The sequence below is a fragment of the Asparagus officinalis genome, chromosome 7 (genome assembly GCF_001876935.1).
Source record: "Asparagus officinalis chromosome 7, Aspof.V1, whole genome shotgun sequence".
NCBI classification, from domain to species: Eukaryota; Viridiplantae; Streptophyta; class Magnoliopsida; order Asparagales; family Asparagaceae; genus Asparagus; species Asparagus officinalis.
This window is the reverse complement of record NC_033800.1, coordinates 52,514,353-52,538,180: the sequence shown is the minus strand read 5'-3', so window position 1 is coordinate 52,538,180 and position 23,828 is coordinate 52,514,353. Positions and strand designations below refer to the sequence as shown.

Below are 23,828 nucleotides of genomic sequence, written 5' to 3'. Positions count from 1 at the left end.
ACCATTATTGGATTGAAAACATCTGTTTTGTACGTATCTCCTCTTCAACCCTTACCAAAGAACTAGTTAAGGAAAATATGGCGACCCATCTTTAATATGTTAAAACCTTGTTGAGCTGTTTAATTGGGCTATTTTTGCTTTTCCTATTCACTCTTTTTTTTAAAAAATTAAATGCTTGACCTCTACAATTTACTCAGAATGTGGGAAATAGAATGTTTGGCCTAATGGCTTGTTTTCTAAGTTGTACCTTTTAAAAAAGATATATTGGGATGTCTTAATAGAAAAACAGGAAGACTACCATATTGTCAAAAATAAGTTCTAAAATTGCACATTGCAGCTATTTGTATGCATAACACAGTTTTTGAAACCTTATTGTCGGTGGGTATTAGATACAGAAGCTATATAAAATTGGTTTTTCCCACTTTGCACATGCTTATGAAGTTTTCATATATAAAATTGGTTGTCCAATGTTTGTATTAGGTTCGGATAACAAAAGAGTTGGAAGAAGATGAGCTGAATGATATAAAAACTTGCTTGATCGAGCAATTCCTTTAGAGTATTCTGGTCGTGTGCGAGGATGTGGCTGGGGTGTTACGAAGAGGTCTTTATCTTCGGCACCCGAATTGTCTGAAATGGCAAAGTTGAAAAGGCAATGCAATCGATTAGAGAAAGACATACAGGAGATGAAGACTAAAGGCTTTCAACCTATGGTGCCTTCCTGTTCCTCTAGTCATATGGATAATTTTAATGATGATGATGCTGCCATGGATTCGGAGGAAGACGTTGATGCTCCGGATGATGATCTTCCTGAGGTATATATATTAGATGTTCATATTGTACCTCATGGCGTTCCACTACTATATTAGATCTTCCTGATCTTCCTGAAGACTAACATATTGTACATTGCTAGGGTCCTATTACGTGTTATTTGTATGTTGAGAACCCTCGTAGACATGTCGGGCAAGGTATTTTGCATAATCGCCCAAAGGAGATTCTTCATGGCGTTCCACTACCAGAAGGTTAGAATAATGTTATCACTTTGATCACCCCTCTCAACTTAGTAATCGTAACCAACTAGAATTTTGCACAATACTGCTCTCCTTGTTTGCTAATAGTAAAGGATTAACCTAGTTGAGTAACCAACTAGAATTTTCCACTACCGGATTAGCCATTTTTTTTGTTAACAGGTAACTATAAACTGTGGTATTTAAAATAAAATACTATAAACTGTGGAGTCAACATAATACCACAATTTTTAGTAAACAATACTGTGCAAGGATTTAGTAGCTTTAGTAGGCGCTGCAGGAATTTTGATATAAGATTTTAATAGGATAAACCTAGTTGCAAAGGCCAGTTCAAAGTAAGACAGCTTGAGCAAATGGAAATCCTCCTGAACTAGAAGCTTTGGTCGCATATAATCTTTTCTGCTTTTCCTTGCATTTCAAATTTCCATTGACTCCTGACTTCTTAGGAATGTTCCTGTTGTTATTCATCAAGTTGGAAAAATACTTCTTTTTTTGTTAGATGTTGGGTGTTGGTTCTTTTTTTTCTTACAATTTGAGGTGGCGGTAGAATCCGAGAGACATTCAACAGTGCCGCAACGTACTGACGAGGTTAGGACGGTAGGAGAAGCTGTTGGACATTTCATTTCATGGCCAAAGAAGCTAGTGTCTTTGAAAATAGAGGTAAAATGATAGGACAAGCTGGTGTCTTTCATGAGCATTTTTAGTACTGTTGTCTTATGCATGTTCTTCTTTTATGGACATTTTTAGCAATGCTTTCATGTGATGATGAATACTAGCAATAATGCTTTCATGTACTGATGAATACTAGCAATACTAGCAATGCTTTTATGTACTGATGAAAATGTTAACTTTCTTTCAAAATTGTTTACAGTGCCCACCTCCTAAAATGAACACAGACAAGAGTCAGAAACTTCCTATAGGGGGTAATAAGCCTACTTTGAAAACTGTGGAGTCAACCGTTTGTACTAAGAAACTAGGTTATCCCAAGAATGGAGATTCTCCTCACAATTCAATGGTGTTGCATATTTTGCGTTTCGCACCCTCGACTATTTTGAGCGACATCAAAGTTCCTATAAGGGCATATTTTGATGGACCACATTGGGATGAATGTATTGTTCATGAAAATATCTTGGAGATTTTGGAGGATCAATGGCTAAGTGCCACGAGCATTGCCTTTTATCTAAGGTAACAAAAATAGTAAAAATTGTCCATCTTATATGATTTAAATGTTCTAGAAACTTACGTATTATTCATTGTTTAAGGTATTTGGGTGAAGTTTATCTTTCCGAAAATGCTGAGTTAGTCAGCAAGTTCTCTTTTCTATCGCCCCACATTGTGCCCATCATAGGTAGTGGAACGTCGTCCAATCATTTGGCAGAACCTTTGTTGAAGCATGCAGAAAAAGACCACATATTATTGATGCCACATAATGTTGGGTGAGTGCAATATAATGTTTAGTTTATATTTATTAAATATGAAATTTTCTAAACTTTTTGAAACATTATGTAGTAAACATTGGGTATTAGTTGCTATCAATACCAAAACAGAGATGATATACTTCATGGATCCAGCACCGAATTCGAAAATTTCACAGCGTATTGATTTGAAAAACTTTGTTGAAAGGTAAATACATCTTCTAGTTTATTTACATTATAAATTATATATATATATATATATATATATATATATATATATATATATATATATATATTATTTATATTATAAATTATATATATATATATATATATACATGTGTATAATATTGTTACTTTATACAAAATAGTGGTATGAAAAGTTATCGGACTCTTCGAGGTGGCAAAATTAGTAAGACTGCATACAACAGATTCAATTGGTCGAACATTCAGGTAATTACTTTACAATATTAAAAATTAGTATATATAAGATATGGTAATAAATTATATATATATAATTGAATTTTTTTTTCGATAGTGTCCAAAGCAGATGGATGGCATTCATTGTGGTCATTATGTTTGCTGCTTCATTGAGGACATATATCTTGGCTTTTGGTGATACCAGTATTCCTGTTTATGTAAGAAATGATTTTAATGAATTACTTATACATTCTTGATTTTTGAAGTATTTTATTTCATCTAATTATATTTTATACTTTTGTGTTTTACAGTTTGTTCATAGTCAGCCACTCAAATTTTATCCTCCAATGAAGATGAAGAATTCTATGAACCCTTTTGGTTGATCAACCTTGCCAACATCTGCATCATTATCCATTTGGTTGGTGCATTTCAGGTAATTCTCATGTTTAATCTGTCATATTGAACAATTTGAGGTCTTACAATATGTTCATGACTATATATAGTCTACCGATCTATTCAACAATGAAACCACCAGATACACTGTTTGCAAAGTTCTACCATCTTATTCAAATGTCTAGTAGTATATCAGCTTGCTTTCAGTTACAGATACTTGTATTTTCTGACATGCGTATCATTATTTGTTATGTGCATTTTGTATACTTATCATGTTTGATATGCCATATTGAACAAATTTTAGATTTTTCCTCTGTAATTACCCATACCGAGAGATACTTTCAACACTCAAAGTAGACGTCTGATATATCAGTTATTTTCTAGGCTCTATTTTGTATTAGTACGTAGCAGTAATTCTGTAGGCTACCAGTTGTAGATACATGTATTAAAGTCAGACAATTGCTATTATCTGCATCATTATTAATTTGGTTTGTACAATATTTCAAGTAATTACCATGTTCAATATTTCATTAAACAAATTTGAAATTTTTACTATCTAATTATTCATAAGCATAGATTGGATGGCTTCAATACTAAAATGAGAGTACTATATAAAACAAAGTAGATATCTGATATATGAGTATTTGTCAAACTCTATCATCTTATTCGTGAGTAACAACATATCAGTTTGCTTCCAACTATAAGTACATGCAGCAAGGTCAGACAAAATTGCCAACATCTACATCATTATTCATTTTGTTGGTTCATTTCAGATAAATATCATGTTTCATATGTCAAATTAAACAAATTTCAGGTCTTCATTATGTAACCTCTCATAACTATATCAGTATTTTCTATCATAAATTCTAACTATTTGATTTGTAATACCTCGGCCAGGTATTTTTCCATCCAAATTTTTCAGCAGTTGAGACATTAATCTGATTATATTTTATACTTTTGTGAATTACTTATACATTCTTGATTTTTGAAGTATTTTATTTCATCTGATTATATTTTATACTTTTGTGTTTTACAGTTTGTTCATAGTCAGCCACTCAAATTTTATCCTCCAATGAAGATGGAGAATTTTAGATTCAATTGGGGAGGATATTTGTATAACCGGTTCCTCAAGGACAAGATGTCAAGTTGAAGGACAACATTTAGGATATTTTGGCTTTTGGTGATACCAGTATTCCTGTTTATGTAAGAAATGATTTTAATGAATTACTTATACATTCTTGATTTTTGAAGTATTTTATTTCATCTAATTATATTTTATACTTTTGTGTTTTACAGTTTGTTCATAGTCAGCCACTCAAATTTTATCCTCCAATGAAGATGGAGAATTTTAGATTCAATTGGGGAGGATATTTGTATAATCGGTTCCTCAAGGACAAGCTGTCAAGTTGAAGATGTCAAGTTGAAGGACAACATTTAGGATATTAGTTATGATTTTGCTACTAACTAATTTTTGTATTTCCACTTTAACAGTTATATATAATGTTTTGACTGAATGGTTGCAATATATATATTTTGTATGAATGGATATTATTTTTGTCCTTTTGTTAGATTGTTATTGATGGATAGAAAATTGTTATTTATGTAAGTATTTAAATATTTAGACCTAGAAAATTAGGTATTAAAAATTTTAAAAAAATAATTAAAAAAACAGATGCAAAAAACTCAGTTAGCGCTTCTTTAAACGCTATAGGTTAAATATATCGTATTTTTTTGGAACTGCATAGCGCTTTCCAAAGCGCTATTGTGGTTCAAACAGCTAACTTCAATAGCGCTTATTTTAGCGCTATCATAGTTTTTTTTTTGAACTACATTAGCGCTTATTTATGCGCTATAGAAGCAAACGAAATTTTTTTTTAAAATGCTTGAATAGCGCTTTTATAAGCGCTATCGTATAAAGCGCTATTGTAGTCGAGCCTTTGGATAGCGCTTTTTTAAGCGCTATTGTAGTTATCATAGCGGTAGCTTGGATAGCGCTTAAAAGCGCTATGCAAGCCCAAATTTAAGCGCTATTCAAGCGAAAATCTGTACTAGTGTACCTCCGTCACATTGTGTTGACTTAGGGTTTCGGATCACAGTATGTTGACTCTTTGTCGCAACGCGTTGACTGGCGTTGACCTAGGGTTACGCGTTGACCGGCGTTGACCCTAGGGTTTCGAATGTCGCAACGCGTTGAAAGGCGTTGACCTAGGGTTACGCGTTGACCGACGTTGACCCTAGGGTTTCGACCGTCGAATATTGACTTTTTGTTGCAACACGTTGGCTGGCGTTGACCTAGGGTTACGCGTTGACCGGCGTTGACCCTAGGGTTTCGAACGTCGAATATTGAATTTTTGGTCGCAACGCGTTGACTAGCGTTGACCTAGGGTTACGCGTTGACCGGCGTTGACCTAGGGTTTCGGATTGCCATTAACACAGTTTATACTCGTACGTTTGCTGGAGTATACATAGTTTAAGCTCTTAAGGTATTGGAGCATAGCGGTCTCAAATGTCGGGGCTGCAGGACCAACTGTTAAAGCTGATTCATCTGCATTTGTGGATCTTATCCTGAATTTGTTGGATGCTCAAGTCACGAGACCAACTAACAGAGCTGATGCATCGATGACTCGTACTTATAGAATTTTTGGCAAATTCTCAGCCATCAACGGGTTTGATGAGCCTTTACCGACTACCGTTTGAGTCGGGCTAGCATGCATATTGTTTAGATCCGTTCTGCACATAACGTTGTGCTAAAAGAGTTAACTCTTTTAGTGCTATGACATTGAATACGTAGACTTCGTCTTTCTCACGGGAATAGACTACCCGGCAACGCGTGTTAGGCACTGACTTATCCTTACTTAGGATTCAGGATAAAAATCCCCAGACTCGGATTCTGGTGTCTTCTTCAATCGGTAAAAGACTAAACCGGCAACGTGTGTCAGGCGTTGACTTATCCCTGCTTAGGCTTCGGGATAAAATTCCCCGTGCGTGTGAGGCACGGATTATGGTGTTATTAATAACAACCTGCCACAATGTTGAATATGCAGTCTTTTATCCTTTTTACGGTCAAAGACTAACCGGCAATGCGTGTTAGACATAGACTTTGGGATTTTTGACAAATTCTCAGCCATCAACGGGTTTGATGAGCCTTTACCGACTACCGTTTGAATCGGCTATGCATGTGAATTATTAAACCGCGTTTCAGCATGTAATGTTGTGCTTAAGAAGATTGCTTCTCTTAGACTTAATGCTATGATTTTGAATACATCAGACTTCGCCATTCTTTTACGGGAATATGGCATCCGCAACGCGTATTAGGCGTTGACTCATCCGTACTTAGGATTCGGGATGAAAGTCCCCAGAATTATACTCTGGTATCTTTTAATCGGTGAAAGACTAAACCGGCAACGCGTGTTAGGCGTTGCTTATCTCTGCTTAGGCTTCGGGATAAAATTCCCCATGCATAAAAGGCATGGATTTTTGTTGCTACGATGTTGAATACGTAGATCGGTCGTTTTTACGGGAACGAACCACCCAGCAACGCAGGTTAAGCGCTGACTTATTCCTACTTAGACTGTCGGATAAAATACCCCAGACTGGATTCTGGTGTCTTTTTCATCGTTGAAAGACTAAACTGGCAACGGCGTATTAGGCGTTGGCTTATCCCTGCTTAGGTTTTCAGGATAGAATACCCAGATTGAACTCTGGTGTCTTTTTTTTACGGAAAGGACTAAACCGGCAGCGCGTGTTAGGCGCAGACTTCTCCTGTAGGATTCGGGATAAACTTCCTAGTACCTGTGAGGCATAGAATTTGGGAGTTAAAAAAGGTGGTGTCTTCTCTTGGCAAAGACGAACCCAAAATGGGAGAGGAAGAATTTTATATTCTATCTCCCGACACTGAAGAAGAAGAATTTTATATTCTATCTTCAGCTGGAAAGGAGACTCGAGGTGGGATCTCCACCCCCAGAATCCGGAACGATGAAACTAGGAGTGGGACCTCCACTCCGAGAATCGAAAACTTCGGATGATCCTAACTGTCAGAAGGTTTGATTACCGAACTAAAGGTGAATTTCTCGTTTATCGAGAGTGAATTATGGTTTTGACCCTAACTGTAGGAAGGTTTGGCCAAATAGGAGTTTGAGGTGACCCTAACTGTAGGAAGGTTTGATCACTTGATTTGAAAGTGGACCTCTCGTTCATGGAAGGAATCGAGAAGGGGATTCTGGCTTTGGCCCTAACTTTTATAGGTTTGACCAAGGAGGTAGTGGAAGTGGGGGGTCTGAGACGGTCTTACCTTTTATAGGCTTGATCGCTCAATTTAAAAGTGGACCTCTCGTTCATGGAAGGAATCGAGAGAGGAATTTGGCTTTGGCCCTAACTTTTATTATAGGAAGGTTTGACCAGGTAGACAGTGAGAGTAGGAGTACAAATCACATCGAGAGTGTTGACTCATACAAATCACAGTGGGGTTTAGTGTTTATCACTTTGTTTGTAATGATCGGGTTATCCCTAAGAGAATTACATATAGTATTTTTCCGGGAACTTCCCGTTACATGAATCATCCACCCCCCGCTTCTTTGCGAAACTGGGTTTATCATTGCATTCGGTTACATGATCGGGTTATCCTTAAGAATATTACATATAAAAATTCTCCAGGAACTTCCCGTCAACGGTAGGAAACAGTTTAGACTCATATACCTATTGGAGTATCAGGGAGCAGTTTAACCTCTTATACCGGTCGGAGGATTCCGATAGGAGGATTAAGAAGTAGTTTATACTCTTATACTTGTCGGAGTATTAAGAAGCAGTTTATACTCTTATACTTGTCGGAGTATTGAGAAGCAGTTTATACTCGTGTACTCTTTGGAGTGTAGGAAGGAGCAGTTTATACTCTTATACTTGTCGGAGTGTTAAGAAGCAGTTTATACTCTTATACTTGTCGGAGTATTGAGAAGCAGTTTATACTCGTGTACTCTTCGGAGTGTTAAGAAGCAGGGGTGTCTCGGAAATTCCGAGACACCCCAGGGGTGTCTCGGAAATCCCGAGACACCCCAGAGGGCCTCATTTTGAGGGTCGGGAATTTTGGAGAAGAGGCGAAGCCCTGCCGGAGTGAAGAGTGATCGAGCACTTCAACGCAAGAGAGCTTCTTCATCAGATCTACATCGCCCGTACCCGATCCTTAGTATTGTCCCTTTGTGATAATACTAAGAAGAGCAAATATCTCGTTTTATCCGAGATAGGCGCTTCAAGTTTCTAGATCCCCTCGCGGATCGACGAAGCTCTGCCTAATTTTTTAGCAATCAGATCTGATCGACGGTGGTCCACGGATAAACCCCGGCACAGGCAAAGACACCCACACAAGCAGAAGACCGAAGAACGATCTCTGCGTTTGTTTGATAAAGTTGTAAACTTTTTTTTATTTTTCATTGTGTAAAGAGATCTTATAAAAAGATCAACTTTTTATTTCATTCGAGTTTATTGTAACGACTAAAGTTGTAATAGATTCGATGGTAATGAAAACAGCAACTTTCACAGCAAACATAGTCTACCACCAAAAGATAGACAATTTTTCTTCCATGTTGCCAATTTCTTATGCATGTTATCTATAAGAGGTTGCCAATCAGCCTTAGATAATTTACCATATTTTAGAGGTAATCCAAGATATTTTATTGGTATCTGCTCCACTTTACAATTTAGCATAGATACAAGGTGATTACTTTTGTTTGTAATATTGCCAAAATAAATCAATGAAGATTTAGAATAATTGATACCAAGTCCAGATAGCTCTTCAAAAATATAGAGAATGGCTTTAAGAATAGAAATATTCTTAGAATCACTTTTGACAAAAAGCAAAGTATCATCCGCATACTGAAGAGATCTCAATTGATTTAAAGGCTCTTTGATTCCAAGATCAGATAATAATCTAGCTTCGACATTATTTTTTATCATTCTGTTGATCACATCCACTGCAATATTAAACAACATAGGAGATAGAGGGTGACCCTGTTTAAGACCTCTATGGCAACTAAATTTTTTTTGAAGGATGACCATTAACTAAAACTGCACAACTGGAATTTGAGATAATATATTCCATCCACATACACCATCTATCACCAAAACCTCTTCCCTTAAGTAATGATATCAGAAAATTCCAGCCAATGGAGTCAAAAGCTTTAATGAAATCAATCTTGAACATGGCCACTTCTTTTTTCTTCTTTGAACAAAAATGTATCATCTCATTGGCATGGAGAATAGAATCCAAAGTTGATTTACCCATTTGGAAAGCAGACTGACTTGAAGCCACTAAGTTTTGCATATGAGGGGCTAATCTTGTTGCCAGAATTTTGGAAAAAATTTTAAAGAGGCAGTTGATTAAATTTATGGGCCTGAAATCTTTCACCAAAGAACTATCTTTAATTTTAGGAATAAGAGTGATAAAAACCTTGTTCACTCTATGCAAATTTGATGCATCTTGATAGAAGAAATTCATGAGAGATGTAATATCAGACTTGATTAGATCCCAGAAATTTTGATAAAAAACCATTGAGTAACCATCTGGACCTGGTGCTTTATTAGGCTTCATATCAAAAACTGATGCCTTAATTTCCTTTTCTGAAAAAGGAGTTTCTAAAGAAGAAAGATCCAAATCATGCTCAGGATATAAAGTAGACCAATCTATGGATAGATTGTTTCTTATAGGATTACCAAACAAATTGGTGTAATACTCCAAAAAGGCGTTGGAAATAGCTGTTTGATTTGTAATCTCTATACCTTGATGAGAAATAAGTGAAATATAGTTGGCTTTCTTATGAAAAGATGCAGTTTTGTGAAAAAAAGCTGTATTTGAATCCCCTTCCTGAAGCCATTGAACTCTTGATCTTTGATGCCAATATGCCTCTTCTTCTTTAATGATTGATGAATAAGATAATCTAAGAGTTTTTCTATCTTCTATCTCTGAGTCAGATAAGTGTCTATGTTCCTCTAGAAGATCAAAATGATTGATTTTTGATAAGATATCAAATTTTCTAGAAGATATAGAACCAAGAATGTTTTTCTTCCACCGTTTAATCCTTCTTTTAAGAAGTTTTATATTCTTAATAAAAACATCCACATGATTGCCTTGACATTTGAAATTTTTCCAGCAAGACTTAATGAAAGGAACAAAATCTGAATTGTGAAACCAACTTTACATCTTAAATAAACTTCTTAAATTTACTTATTACACGTTTTACATCTTGCAGTAATGGTTGCAGAATTTGTTGTTCCAACTTTGAAGAAAACGATTAAGATGGAGAAAAATATGATGGTAAATCAAGGAAATTTTACTTATATCATTAGATTTATGTTCTGAGATGTCGAATGTTAGAGAAATTTTTTATTAGATTTGAGATGCACCAGTTGCAAATACTGTGTTCAAATACGAAACACGTTTATATCCTTAATTACATACAAGTTGACTTTTGATATATTTGGTGTCCTATTTCAATTATTCATTTGATATGCAAAAAATGTGCCAGTAGATGTCAACTTATCAATATTTTTATAGCTTGTATTGTTATTTTTCTGTGCTTCTAAAAATGAAATAAATTTTGATTCTTTATGTTTAACATGTGGTTGATGCAAATATTCATTTAAATGATGTCATGGCGTGTATGGTCGTGCCTCGAACAGGGAGTTATGCACGGGCCTCGAACAGGGAGTTACGTCCGTGCTTTTGGGAGTCTTTCATAAACAAAAGATCAAAAGTGGATGTAAGATTGGAACATGCTAGTAAGATCAAAAGTGGATGTAAGATTGGAACCTGAATTGTTTTGCATAATTGTGTTTTCCTAAATCTGTTTTAAATATGTGTACATGATATATGTTGTTAAAGCTCCTTTTACTGTCTCAAAATAAAAATTTATGACGAGATTTGCAAATGATAATTTAAGTTGTAGTAACAAGTTGGACGACCGCTACTACATGTTTACAGGAAATTTCAACCCAAGGAAAAGAGTGTTCCAAAATTGCCAGTGGTACTCAATGGAATTTCTAAGAAAGAAAGGATAAAGTTCCTGACTACTCAGCTTGATCTTTGCTTGAGACATGAAACAAGAGAGATAAGCTAAAGATAAAAAGGACTTTAAAATACATTAGCATATTTAACAATTAAAAGTTTTATTTATGCTATTCTCTTGATCATTTCCAATGAAGTGTAGGGTCTCAACAATCTTGAATCTAGCACTTCGGCATGCTTATTCATTTACACTTAGCACAGTTCATTTCACATCAAACTTGCTTCTCACAGAGCGTAAGAGAAATATCAATCAGCATCAAATTTTTGGATAAAATTTCTTCACCATAATGCCTTTCGATGCCAAAAGTTGTCGATTAAGATGATGCTTACGTTATCCACCATTAGTCAGTCTGCTCCTCCTCAAGCTCATGCAAGGTGAACATGATAAGCTGGAAACCGAATTCAGAATTTCGTAAGAAACTTCTTTATAACAATATCAAACTCAATATATATAAACAATAAAATAAGCTAAAAACAATCAAACCAATGCCTAAATATGACACAAGATATCGAATTGTATTCTTAAAAATTAAAGAAGTGTCCAACATCTACCTCAATCCTTTCTCCTTCAACTATATATTTTTATTCATTAATTGCCAAAAAAAAAAACTTTTAACAGGGAACTACATTATGAACAGTTGTGATTCACCTCACCTCACATAACAATAGGGGTTAAGTTCCTATACATGAGGCATGACTACTTATCTACATTCTAATTTAGTACTGCAGCGATATGTTCCTTTCGTTAGTCTTTAAACTCCTACGGGAATCATGCAATGGCCAACAGTAAACATTTGTCAACAATGCTCCACATGATTCACGTATTGACTTCTAAAATTGACAGGAAAACAATGCGTCACGTAGTCAGAAGGTGTGTATGTGTTGATATGAGAATGATAGATATAGCTTCTTATCCCATTAGTAAACGGGATAATTTGCCAAAAAGCCTCATCGGTGCATCACACTCATTCTATTCAACTAACAACATCTTGCAAGTGAGAGGATCCAAATCAAGAATAACCTACTAAAAAAAGGGTAAACTTCACAAACCCCCACACAGAAGAAGTATGGTCCATTTTCACATAACCAAAAAAAGGGTTCGAAAATGTTACTTAACCCCCAAAGCTTTTTAAGATAACCCCCATAAATATGGAGGTTATTTGAAAATATCCAGAGAAATGCAAAAAAGATTGGCCAAACTTCTAGGGAATTACTTGAAATTCTCCCCAAAAAAAAAGGCACATTTCTTACCTCCACATTGTGTACCCGGAGAGATTGGCCTCCCACACTTAGCAGCAACGGCCACCGCTTTATCCATATCAACAGCCATCTCAACTTCCTCCGTGACATGATCACACACACACTTCACATCCGCTCTCTTCACCACAGCACAACAATCTTTAGAAACATCTTGTGGGTTTGATCCCACCCACTGCACATACTTGGAGCACTTGCTCACCAAATCTTCAATTTGATTGTCGCATTGCTCCAAGCCATGGGCGAAAACTGCAAGATTAATCAAAAGAATAAAAGAAATTATCAAGAGGGCATTGTTAGAACCTGCCATAAATTCTCTCTCTTTTCTATGTTAGCTGTACTTGTGCTTTGTAGTGTTATATATAAATAAGTTACAGGGTTCTTGATTTGTCACAAACTATGCATGTTAAGGTTGAGTGGACGTTTGTTTATTGTACAGTTGTAGAAGTCATATATTGTGCGTTCTTTTGCTTGCAAAAGCTTTTGAAGTGGTAGGATGTTGAGTATATCAAATAAGAAATTCTGTATTGAAACTCTATTCGGGACATGGGGCTTAGAAATTCGGTATGTTTGTTACAGATTAATATAATTTCAATAGATTCAGATCCTCTCCACTACTAAAAAAGTAGTGGAGAGACCACAACTTTTATCACAGCAGCTCGTTAGTTTAGTGGATGGTTATGATCTGACTTTGAGTGTCAAGTATACGGGTTATGGTCAGTGCTAAGATTTAAAATGAATCATAACCACCCACTAGGCAAATCGTCAACTATGATTAAAGTAGTGGTTTCTTTGTTACTTTTTTTGGTAGCGAAGAGGATCCCAATCAAATTGCAATAGAATACTCCTTGAGATCTTTCACTTGTGCTATCGTAGTGTTAGGATTATGTAAATTGTAAGATAAATAGGGCTCACTTGCTCAGTATATATATATACATTTACCACAAATTATAGTGAGCTTATAATAAACAAGAATGGGAAATGTATACACGAGTAACATAACAAAAACAGTAATTGCAAAATTGAAGATAAAACCAGACTCACTTGCTCAGAGTATACGCAGTGACAGCAAATTATAGTGAGCTTATAATGAACAAGAACGGGAAGTGTATACCTAAGTAACATAACGGAAAGAGTAATTACGAACTTGGGACTAATTGCAAGATTAACCAGACTCAATTTGCTAATTTTGGGGACTAATTTAAATTAGAAGATAATTGCAAGGTATGATGTTTGGAGGATCTATTTCGGCAAAAAGCTAAGTTGGGGGACGAATACCGGAAGAACCCAAAAAATTATATTTAATTTTTTGTTCTGTTCAGAATGAAATCCAAGAACTCAACCTTCCAAATTGATATCACTAGCAACTTTAATAAGCAATCAAAATATGGCAGTTTTTCTGTTCCCAATCCGAGAAGCTAAATTAGTTAATTCATGATAGTTCCTACAAATAATTTGCTCAGAAGTAGAAATAAATTATAGATGGCAATTAAATATAGGATTTATTTTCATATCCCACCCCAAAATTTGCTTTCTTTTGATATCACCCCGGGAGATCTTCACATTTAGATATCCCACGAAAATCAATTAAGTTCTTCTAAGAAGATCCCCCAAATATCACATCTGGAGCATATATGGTGGAAGTTCCCATTTCCTTTGTATTCTTCACTTTACATGAATCCTTTTTATGAACTTCTTCGTGATATGGTTCCATTTAGTTTTTTTGCCTTATTTTGTAGGGTTCTTACATTAACACCACCACCTTTACTGCATTAACCACTTTTAAATTTTTTTTTTCTATTGTCCACATTTACTTCCTAACATCTTTGTAATGCCACTCCTATTTGAGCTTTCAGCCTAAAAAACATGTAAATTGATGAAAATACTCTCACTCCAAACACATGCAAAGCCCATAAGCTATTTTTGGATAACGTGACTATGAATAGTTTTTTCTAGTCTTGTTGAAAGCAAAAAAGAAAGAAAAATTAAGCTAATTTTTGCAATTTGATTACGTAAATTGCAATAGAAACTAATTTTTGCTTCAAAAAGAAAGGGAAAAAAACGTCAAATTTAGGTGCTATTGACAACTCCACAAAACTAATTTTTGTGGATACAACCTTCGCCCAAAAGCTATTTTTCAGTTTGGCAATAATTAAGCCGAACTTTCAATTTCGAATTATGGTGATTACCAAGACATCAAATTTTTGGCAATGCTGAAGGATCTTGAATATTGCGCAAATTGAAGATCGTATTCAGAACTCCAAACTCTTGTTGAAGCAAATAAGATCTCATCTCCGTTAGTTTTTGGGTAACGTGACTATGAATAGTTTCCTGCGCGAGCAAGCATAAAATTTGAAGGCTGATCCCTTTGCTGGCCCTTGTGAGCACTGCACAGACTAGAGACTTTTGGCTCCTTGGAAATGCTTTTCATCTCTTCTTGCTGCTGAAGGGGGGAAAACAAAGAAAAAAAGAACAAGAGCCTACTCTTTAAGTCTCAGTTATACAGTGGGAAAAAGGAAATAGCCTAAGAAAGAATTGAAATGCAGAAAATTGAGGACTTCCGAGGTTGAATGCATCTTCAAAATTTTCAAAAAATTCAGAGAACTTGCAGAGGCATGCGTAAAAAATGGGGAAAAAAATTTAACTGTAGAGAGATGAATGTAAGATGCACCTTGTGCTCGCAACATATAAAGCATGTAAGCTAGAATGCTTGATTTGTTTATCACAGACAGCCTGACATAGGTTGGTGTATATAGTTCTAGTGTCACGCCCCGGGCCCGCGGGCCCCTTGGCGCGTGCGAGCCGTAAGACCCACCGAGTGTAACGTGCTATTTGGCTCAAACCACTGCCAAAATCGACTAGCCGATGTTACACTTGAGTCTTTAGCTTCACTATATAAACATTTAAATATCTTATTCCCTCACTGATGTGGGACTATAATTTTGGGTCGGTGGGATGTCACATTTACCCCACCTTACGAAGGCGACGTCCTCGTCACGGCATGACAATTAACACATCCCAGGCTACCAGGCGATGTGAACTCTAGATGTAGCTCCTACGGGCTCTATAGGTGGCTCCCACCACAAGGTGTAGCACTTAGCCCCGCATAGCACTTAGCCCCACACTTCCGGCTGGCAACCGCTTTGATACCATTTGTCACGCTCTGGACCTGCGGACCCGTTGGCGCGTGCGAGCCGTGGGACCCACCGAGTGTAACATGTTATTTGGTTCAAACCACTGTCAAAATCGACTTAGACGATGTCACACTTGAGTTTTTAGCTTCACTATATAAACCTTTAAATATCTTATTCCCTCACCGATGTGGGACTATAACTTTTGGGTCGGTGGGATGTCACATCTAGGTTTAATTCCCCAATTTTTTTTACAAGCTTTCCAGGTTTATAATTGCTTTTTTTCTGATAACACCAATCATCTTCTTCCTTGCCTATTTCTTGAATTTCTTTTATTCCTTCTGCATTCTCCTCTTTATAATTCCAAATTTGCATTGGAATTAATAAAATGGAGGTGCTATTCTACTAAGAAATACAATTTTCAGATTTATGAGGGATCTATTTGTCAGCTTGTATGGCTAAATATGTTCAGGGCTGATTGCCTATCTTCTGTAAAACAGCACCAATCAGCTGAGGAGAACCACAATAAACTGACCTCAGAAATCACAACATCCAACATGTACATCAACTTTGAGTACTAAATTATATGATCGTGTAACTACTGCTTGTGGTTTCCATGGGCATGACATCGATCAGGATGTTGCTCTCAGAAGTACCCTTTTCAGTATGAATATCATATTCATCCCGTGGTTCTAAAGGCAGTATCAAAGAGATGGAGAACGGCACATTTGGAAGATTAGGGAACTGTAAATAGAAAATTAAATAATGGGTTCACGCATCATATTCATATAGATGAAAGTAAATAGAAAATTAAATACTTGATGCCCTTTAAACAAGAGGTTCATACTGGTAAATTTCTCATACGTTCGCATTTCCAGTACTGCGAGATTGAGAATGTGTTACCCATTGACAATAACTTCCATATTGGTATATCTTTCAACATGCATGGGCTACAGACAGTGCACTACTTTCTTGCTATAACATTTACCTTATGAGTAATGGGAACCTAACCAGGGCATTACTGCTTGGTTAGAAGGCAAAGCTAGGTAAAATCCACCCAAGGATTTCATAGATGCAAGAATTTATGGAAATCATATTACTGGTTTCAGTGGTCGAATTCAACCAAAGACACTATTTTGTCAAGCAGTTAGATCATAGAAAGAACTCAAAGCAAACGAATTTCCTCTTCTAAGCATTCAAAATAGTTAGAGCAAAGGAAACTAATAATAGTGTCTCACTTATGCACTTGAACCCTTAAGAAGGTTATGCGGATGGATTTATTTCATACAAAGTGAAACATATCACCTACTTACCGCTTCTGCACATATTTTCTAGTCACTGATTCTATGGAAACTAATAATTTTAAGGCATTAATAAAACCTGGAAGTATTGGAAATGAAGATAGCATGGATTATTTATAAATTGCATCAACATATGAAATCATTAGTGTTTAGTAGAAAAAATTGAATGTTGTTGAGTATTAGGGTAATGTTAAACCTACTTAGTGAGGGAAAGATACGACAGGAAAAGGACATCTGAAATAAATTCATGCAGGATATGTTAGAGCAAAGGCAAGATAAAAAGGTATATCAATATAAAAAGAATACAAGTTATTAACTAGCAAAACTTGGAAGTTGGGAGGTATATCACGCAATTTACTATTATCTGAAGCTCTAAACAGGATAAAAAGATATTTTGCAAAACACAACTCGGAGAAAAGTTACAAAAAAAAACTCTCACTGGCATTCTGACCTTCACATTCGCAATCAAGAGATGAAGGAGAATAAAGCCCAATGGAGCTACAACCCTAAGAAGGAGAACAAAGAGATGACCTCTGTTTGAATCAACAGAAGTAGAAGTGCCTGGAAAATTCTGCATGCAAATTGCATCGTAAGCATCAATTTTCAAACCCAGAAACAGGAAAGTTTCCAACTCATCCATGAAGCTTTCTGTTTGCCCGCAAAAAAGGCCTTGTGACATCAGAAATCAGTTCCCTAAATATTTTGCGCTTTTCCATCGGTATTCCATTTTTCATGCCATCTTGCTGCTGTCTTTGTTGAAACTGTCAATTGCTCAATGAATATGACATGTCATGTTCTGCTTCCTCCTCTTGGGTGGGAGCTTGGATTTCCCTTCTCAACCAGCTCTCAAGCCAAATGTTTCTCCTAGACTCCTACAATACCGAAGAAGCTTCCAATACAAATGAACATCAGATTCATTAATCAGGGCTCTTACGTCAGTGTTACACACTGCAGTCTAAAGTCACGAGCACTTGAGGGACTGTTTTCCTCCTGGCCTTGGCTAAAGTAATGCTGCTGAAAATTCTCGATTGAAACCGTAAACTACAGAAAAACTTTCTGTCTCACGAAGTGGGCATCTGATTGAAGATTGAGCTTGAGAGTGCTTCTTAAGACCACATTAAACTGTTGAAAAATGCATCGGTAGCAAAACGAGTGGAAACAATGATCTAAATAGGCTTCTTCCTTTACTGGTCCAAGACATACGGGGCAATGATCAGGGTCCTTGTGGTCCTTGCTGGTATAAGACGATGCCATGAGTTGCATCAATTTTATTACTTTCAATAAATGGTCAATTTCCTACTGAAATCAGATGAACATTCCTGCAGTCACCATTAATAGAAAAATGCTCAACATGTTTCCCAATAGAAGCTCGAGACCATGTCATTTAGCATTGGAAGCTAAATTGTCTCTGTAGCTCTGACAAAAATCAAGCCTGTAAGAGAAATTAAAATTTAAAATTGAGAGCTAAAAACACGCATGGAAATGACCAATAAACTATAAGGAATAAGGTAGGAATTGAAGAAGATGCCAACGCCATTTTTATTGTTTATCGTACATAATTTTCTTCTTTGCCCTCTCAAATTTTGATAAATTCTAACTATGTCATTATCTCTAATAAATCTTTCATTAAATAAATATAACCACTTGTTAATTATGCACCTCCTCACCTTTCTAGATAATTATAATTATCAATAATATTATAACTATTAATTGTTTAATAATAATACAATAAAATAATTTATAAAATACGTATACACAATTATTAATAGTAACCAATTAAATTATTAAAATAATTATTATTATGAAGTATAATAAAATAATTAAAATAATAGTATACATAAGATAATATATTACTAAATAGTATTAAGCATTATACTACAATTCAATGAGCAATAAAATAAATAGAATAAATAGTTAACCTCATAAATAGCGCAATTATTTTAATAATATCACATAATTATGAATTACACTATTTATTTAGTATTATATCATTAAATAAATTAAATAAATAATTTAATATTATGTTTAGAATATTTTCTCAAAGATTATTACATGATACTAAATAATCTATACTTAGTAATGATTGAAAACTAACATTTTTTATAAAAAAATTATTTAATATTAATAATAGCACTATTAATTGTTAATGATAATATAATTAAAATTTATAAAGTATTTATAGTACTAAATTATTTAAGAGCACAAGTAAAAAAAATTAAATTAGATAAATATTTTATAGTATATAGATAGTATAATTTTTTTAATAGTATTACTTGAACTAAGAATTATAATGCTAAATATGGTAAATTACATTAAACCCCCATGAACTTTTAGCATGTTGCAGTAAATAGACTATGAGTTTTCGAAATCACACTAAACCCCTAATAACTTTTGTAGAAAGCCCACAATATCTTTTAGATAAATTATACTAAACCCCCAATAACTTTCAAAATGCCTTTCTATGCCATTTTCTGGTTCCAATTTATAGGGGTTATCTACAAAATTTAAAAAGTTATTAAGGGTTTCCTTTGAAACAGAAAAGTTATTAGGGCTTTAGTGCGATTTTGAAAGTTCATAATGTAATTTATCCTATTAACTAATTATAATGAGGAGTAACTATCGCAATAGGTCGCTGGTATTAAATGTAACTATCTTGGGAACATCAGGAAAAAGCTAGCAAGATCAATGTAACTTCGTTAATTTAGAGTTAAGTTAACAACTTTCAAGTTGAGTGGTATATTTAAGCAAACTTATGGATTTGGCAGGCTTATATAAGAACAATTGTAGATTTGGGGACTTATTTAAAAAAAGGTTAGCAATGGTATTATACTCGGCTCCTTCAAAATAGTCCCTTATCCATGCTAAATTTCAAGATTATGAAGCATTCTGACCAGTCAAGCATTGAAAATAAGGATATCATACCTTTGCGTGAGAAAATATTGTTGATCCCAATTACAGAAAACAAATATACAAAGCATGCCCTATGATAAATGTACAGATCAATACTTGATATGCACTGGTTCCTATTTTGAGTAACTGATTTAGCTATTCCAAGGTAATCCGATAAACTTTTCAGCTTCTAGATTTTTTTTTCCAAACCACAAAAAAAGAAGAAGAAAAAGAGCGACTACTAGATTCTCCTTTAATAACTAAAAGAAAGATACATGTCAAGCAATTTCAATGGAACTTGAGAACCAGCAGCCAGCTTTTCTGTTAGCAATCACAAAACTACAATTTATACAGATATAGGTTTCTAGGGTTAATACAAAGCTATAAAAATAGAGTCAGAAAACTAATTATAAATAAGAGCTTTGTTACGTAACTTTTTTTTGGTCTTGGAGACGTTCTGTTTTTGTAGATGCAGTTCGTTTGATTAAACTCTTTATTAATGAAATGCGGGTTTTTTTTATTTTTAAGCTTGAAATTGTTCCCAAAAAATTACAATAAATTAACAAATAAGAGCTTTCAAAATGCATAGTATGATAAAGTGGACTGATGAATAAAAGAGAAGGCCAAAAAGGGCTCAAGCTAAAGTTAACATCATCAAATTCAATCAAGATTAAGCATAAGTTGTCAAGATCACTGGCCAGAGCCATTAGAATAAAAATATATGCTCTATCTGGCAAAGGTAATGGGACTTCTAGTGTCCTGTGATTGTCTGACTTCCATAAAAGCTCTAACTGTTCCTCTGCTTCGCCCTTGATAGCTTGCAGTAAAACATAATCTACTAACATGAACATATTTATAGACAACTATACATTTTGCCAATCGCCTTGACGAAGATTGACGGATATGATTCAGCACAATTACTTCACATCTCAGTAACCATAATCCGCAAATCTTAAACTCCTTAACTCCACTTCTATGCAAAATTTATTGGCATAAAACCTTTAGCATTTCGGCTGAAATTAGCAAAGCTGTCAGAGCTCAATGGTGAAAATGAGAGTTTTGGTTACTAGGCATGCCAGAATATGCATATGTAATCAAATTTATTCAAGATTACGAATCAAATAGCCAAAGTTAAGTAATTGTTCACCCCATGAGGTCAACTGTACCACATCCTATAGACTACAACAAACATCTGAAATTTTGCTACAGAAGAAGAATAATGTTTTCTAATCTGAATTTTTTTTTTAAATTTTTTGGGAGGTGGGAGGTCACCAAGCAAAAACAATACGAGAAATAAAGTCGTTTCAGGACAGATTGTTTCCAGTTAGTCTCACTAACAAAAAAGAAAGATTTAATACTGTTTTGCATCGGCCACACACTACATTGAACTAAGTAGTTAGTTGCTAGTTTATTCTTAAATTTAGAGGCGATTGTGTTCTTAATGCAATCCCAAATGACTCATTCAGAATTTTTAGACATAAAGTCAGATTCACTAATACTAATTTGAAAGGGTATCATTGCAGCATGTTTTGATACCATATTAGTCAGTTGCAATGTCAGTACGCCTAATCCACCTCTTTTATCCTCAGCATGCATAAAACATGAGAGAACCAACACAAGATAAGCTCCAACTATTTTTACCCCCCACAGTTTCATAATTTGCAAGAAAGGACGTTCTATTGAAATCATCAATCAATCAATACTATACTAATAAAGTAAAAACTTGGTTGCATATTTTTGCCACATGGCAAATTCTAAACGCTCTAGCATTTAACAACTAATAATCCTTTTTTCACCATCTCATCTTAATCCACAGCAATTGGTACATTCTGCTCTTCTCAAATGTCATAACTCAAGTACTATACTCAGCTCCTTCAAAATAGTCCCTTAACCATGCTAAATTTCAAGATTATGAAGCATTCTGACCAACCAAGCATTGAAAATAAGGATGTCATACCTTTGCATGAGAAAATATGTGTTCACGATCCAAATTACAGCAAACAAATATACAAAGCATGCCCTATGATAAATCTACAAATCAAATACTTGATATGCACTGGTTCCTATTTCGATCAACTGATTTAGTTATTCCAAGGTAATCTGATAAACTTTTCNACAACCCAATCCACAAAAGAAGAAGAAGAAGAAGAGTGACTACTAGATTCTCCTTTAATAACTTAAAGAAAGATACGTGTCAAGCAATTTCAATGGAACTTGAGAACCAGCAGCCAGCTTTTCGTTAGCAACCACAAAACTACAATTTATACAGATACAGGTTTCTAGGGTTAATACAAAGCTATAAAAATAGAGTCAGAAAACTAATTATAAATAAGAGCATTAGCCGTCACTAACTAAGCATTCGTCATTGATAATTACCAATTCTAGGGTTCTTTAGTTCATTAAACTCTTTATTAATGAAATGTGGGGTTTTTTTTTTCTTTTAAACTTGACATTGTTCCCAAAAAAATTACTATAAATTATTAAGAGCTTTCAAAATGCATAGTATGATAAACTGGACTGAAGAATAAAAGAGAAGGCCAAAAAGGGCTCAAGCTGAAGTTAACATCATCAATTTCAATCAAGGTTAAGCATAAGTTGAATTGTTGTAGGTTACAGATTCAAGGTTCTCCAATTGATGTCTAAATCCTGTGAAGCATTAGCCGTCACTAACTAGGCATTCGTCATTCAATTACCAATTCTAGGGTTCTTTAGTTCGTTAAAACATCGATTTGATCAATTACTCGAGAAGGCAAAAGGCAAGAAATCGCCAATTCTAGGGTTCTGGATTTGATAAAAGCACCTAATTTTAAAAGAAGAAATCTGAAGATTGAGAACTTACCGTATCAGATTGTTGATACAACTGCTCCCCATGACGAAGGGGGGAATGAATTAATTAAAAAAAAAAAGACAACCCCTAGAAATCTGACGATGAAGACGAAGGTTCGAAGAGCAAAAAAAATTTGGACCATTTCTCGATTTGTGCGTGTCATCCTTGCGCAGGGGCCATGCTAATCTTCTCAAAAATTTGGACCATTTCTCGATTTGTGCGTGTCATCCTTGCGCAGGGGCCATGCTAATCTTCTCTGTATCGTTCCAATTTTATCATCCTTGCGCAGGGGCCATGCTAATCTTCTCTGTATCGTTCCAATTTTATCAGATGTCTCCGAAGAGACGGAATAATCCTACCCCGTATTTGAATATAAAGAGCTGTGGCTCTCAAATCGTAGCCAATGTGGGACTAAAGCGGGCTTCCGCACTACGATTAGTGTTAATGATGACATGGCTTAATACAAGAGTACAGTATGATGGTGAGCTACTATTTCTTAGCGTCCTTACTTGCAGTTAAGTGGACAGAGGGTGCAATGAGATACACTTTCTATTTTTGCAATTAGGTCTACGACTCTACTCTGAACTGGTTTCATTAGTACTTTGTGAAGTTGCATATTTTTTTTCCAGGCATATATTCTATATATTTCCGAGCTATATATATATATATATATATATATATATATATTGCATGTTTTTATGTCAGAAAATAAGAAACAAAAAATGAAAATGAGAAATAAAGCTGACCAATGATGTGCGTGGCGTGAGACTTTTCTTACAAAGAGAACCTTTGGTTTCTTTTCGATATTAGTCCCAATTACCTTTCACTTCTTGAAATTACTTTTTGAAATAAAAAAATTGTTATTTAGTCCTTAAGTTCTCATAAGTTGTTTCAAATTTATCCCGCTAATTGATGCTTCTAATTTTGATTGAGAGACTAATTTTAAAATAACTTAAGAAATTAAGGACCTAATAGCAATCGAGAGAGTGATTTTGAAACAATTTGAGAATTAGGGGACCTAGTAACAATTTCATCAAGTGAGGGATTAGTTTCAAAACATGAGACATTTAAGGGATTAATATCGGAAAACCCAAAGTCTTTCCCATTAGACTATCAACAA

General features: G+C 35.0%; 1 long non-coding RNA gene and 1 pseudogene across 1 annotated transcript; one reads left to right on the top strand and one right to left on the bottom strand.

Annotated features, from left to right (window-relative positions):
* Positions 2,991–4,629, top strand: LOC109850427. The gene is made up of 3 exons (XR_002249425.1): positions 2,991–3,075; positions 4,287–4,453; positions 4,547–4,629. It is a non-coding gene; the product is annotated as an uncharacterized LOC109850427 (long non-coding RNA).
* Positions 11,386–22,894, bottom strand: LOC109847144 (annotated as a pseudogene).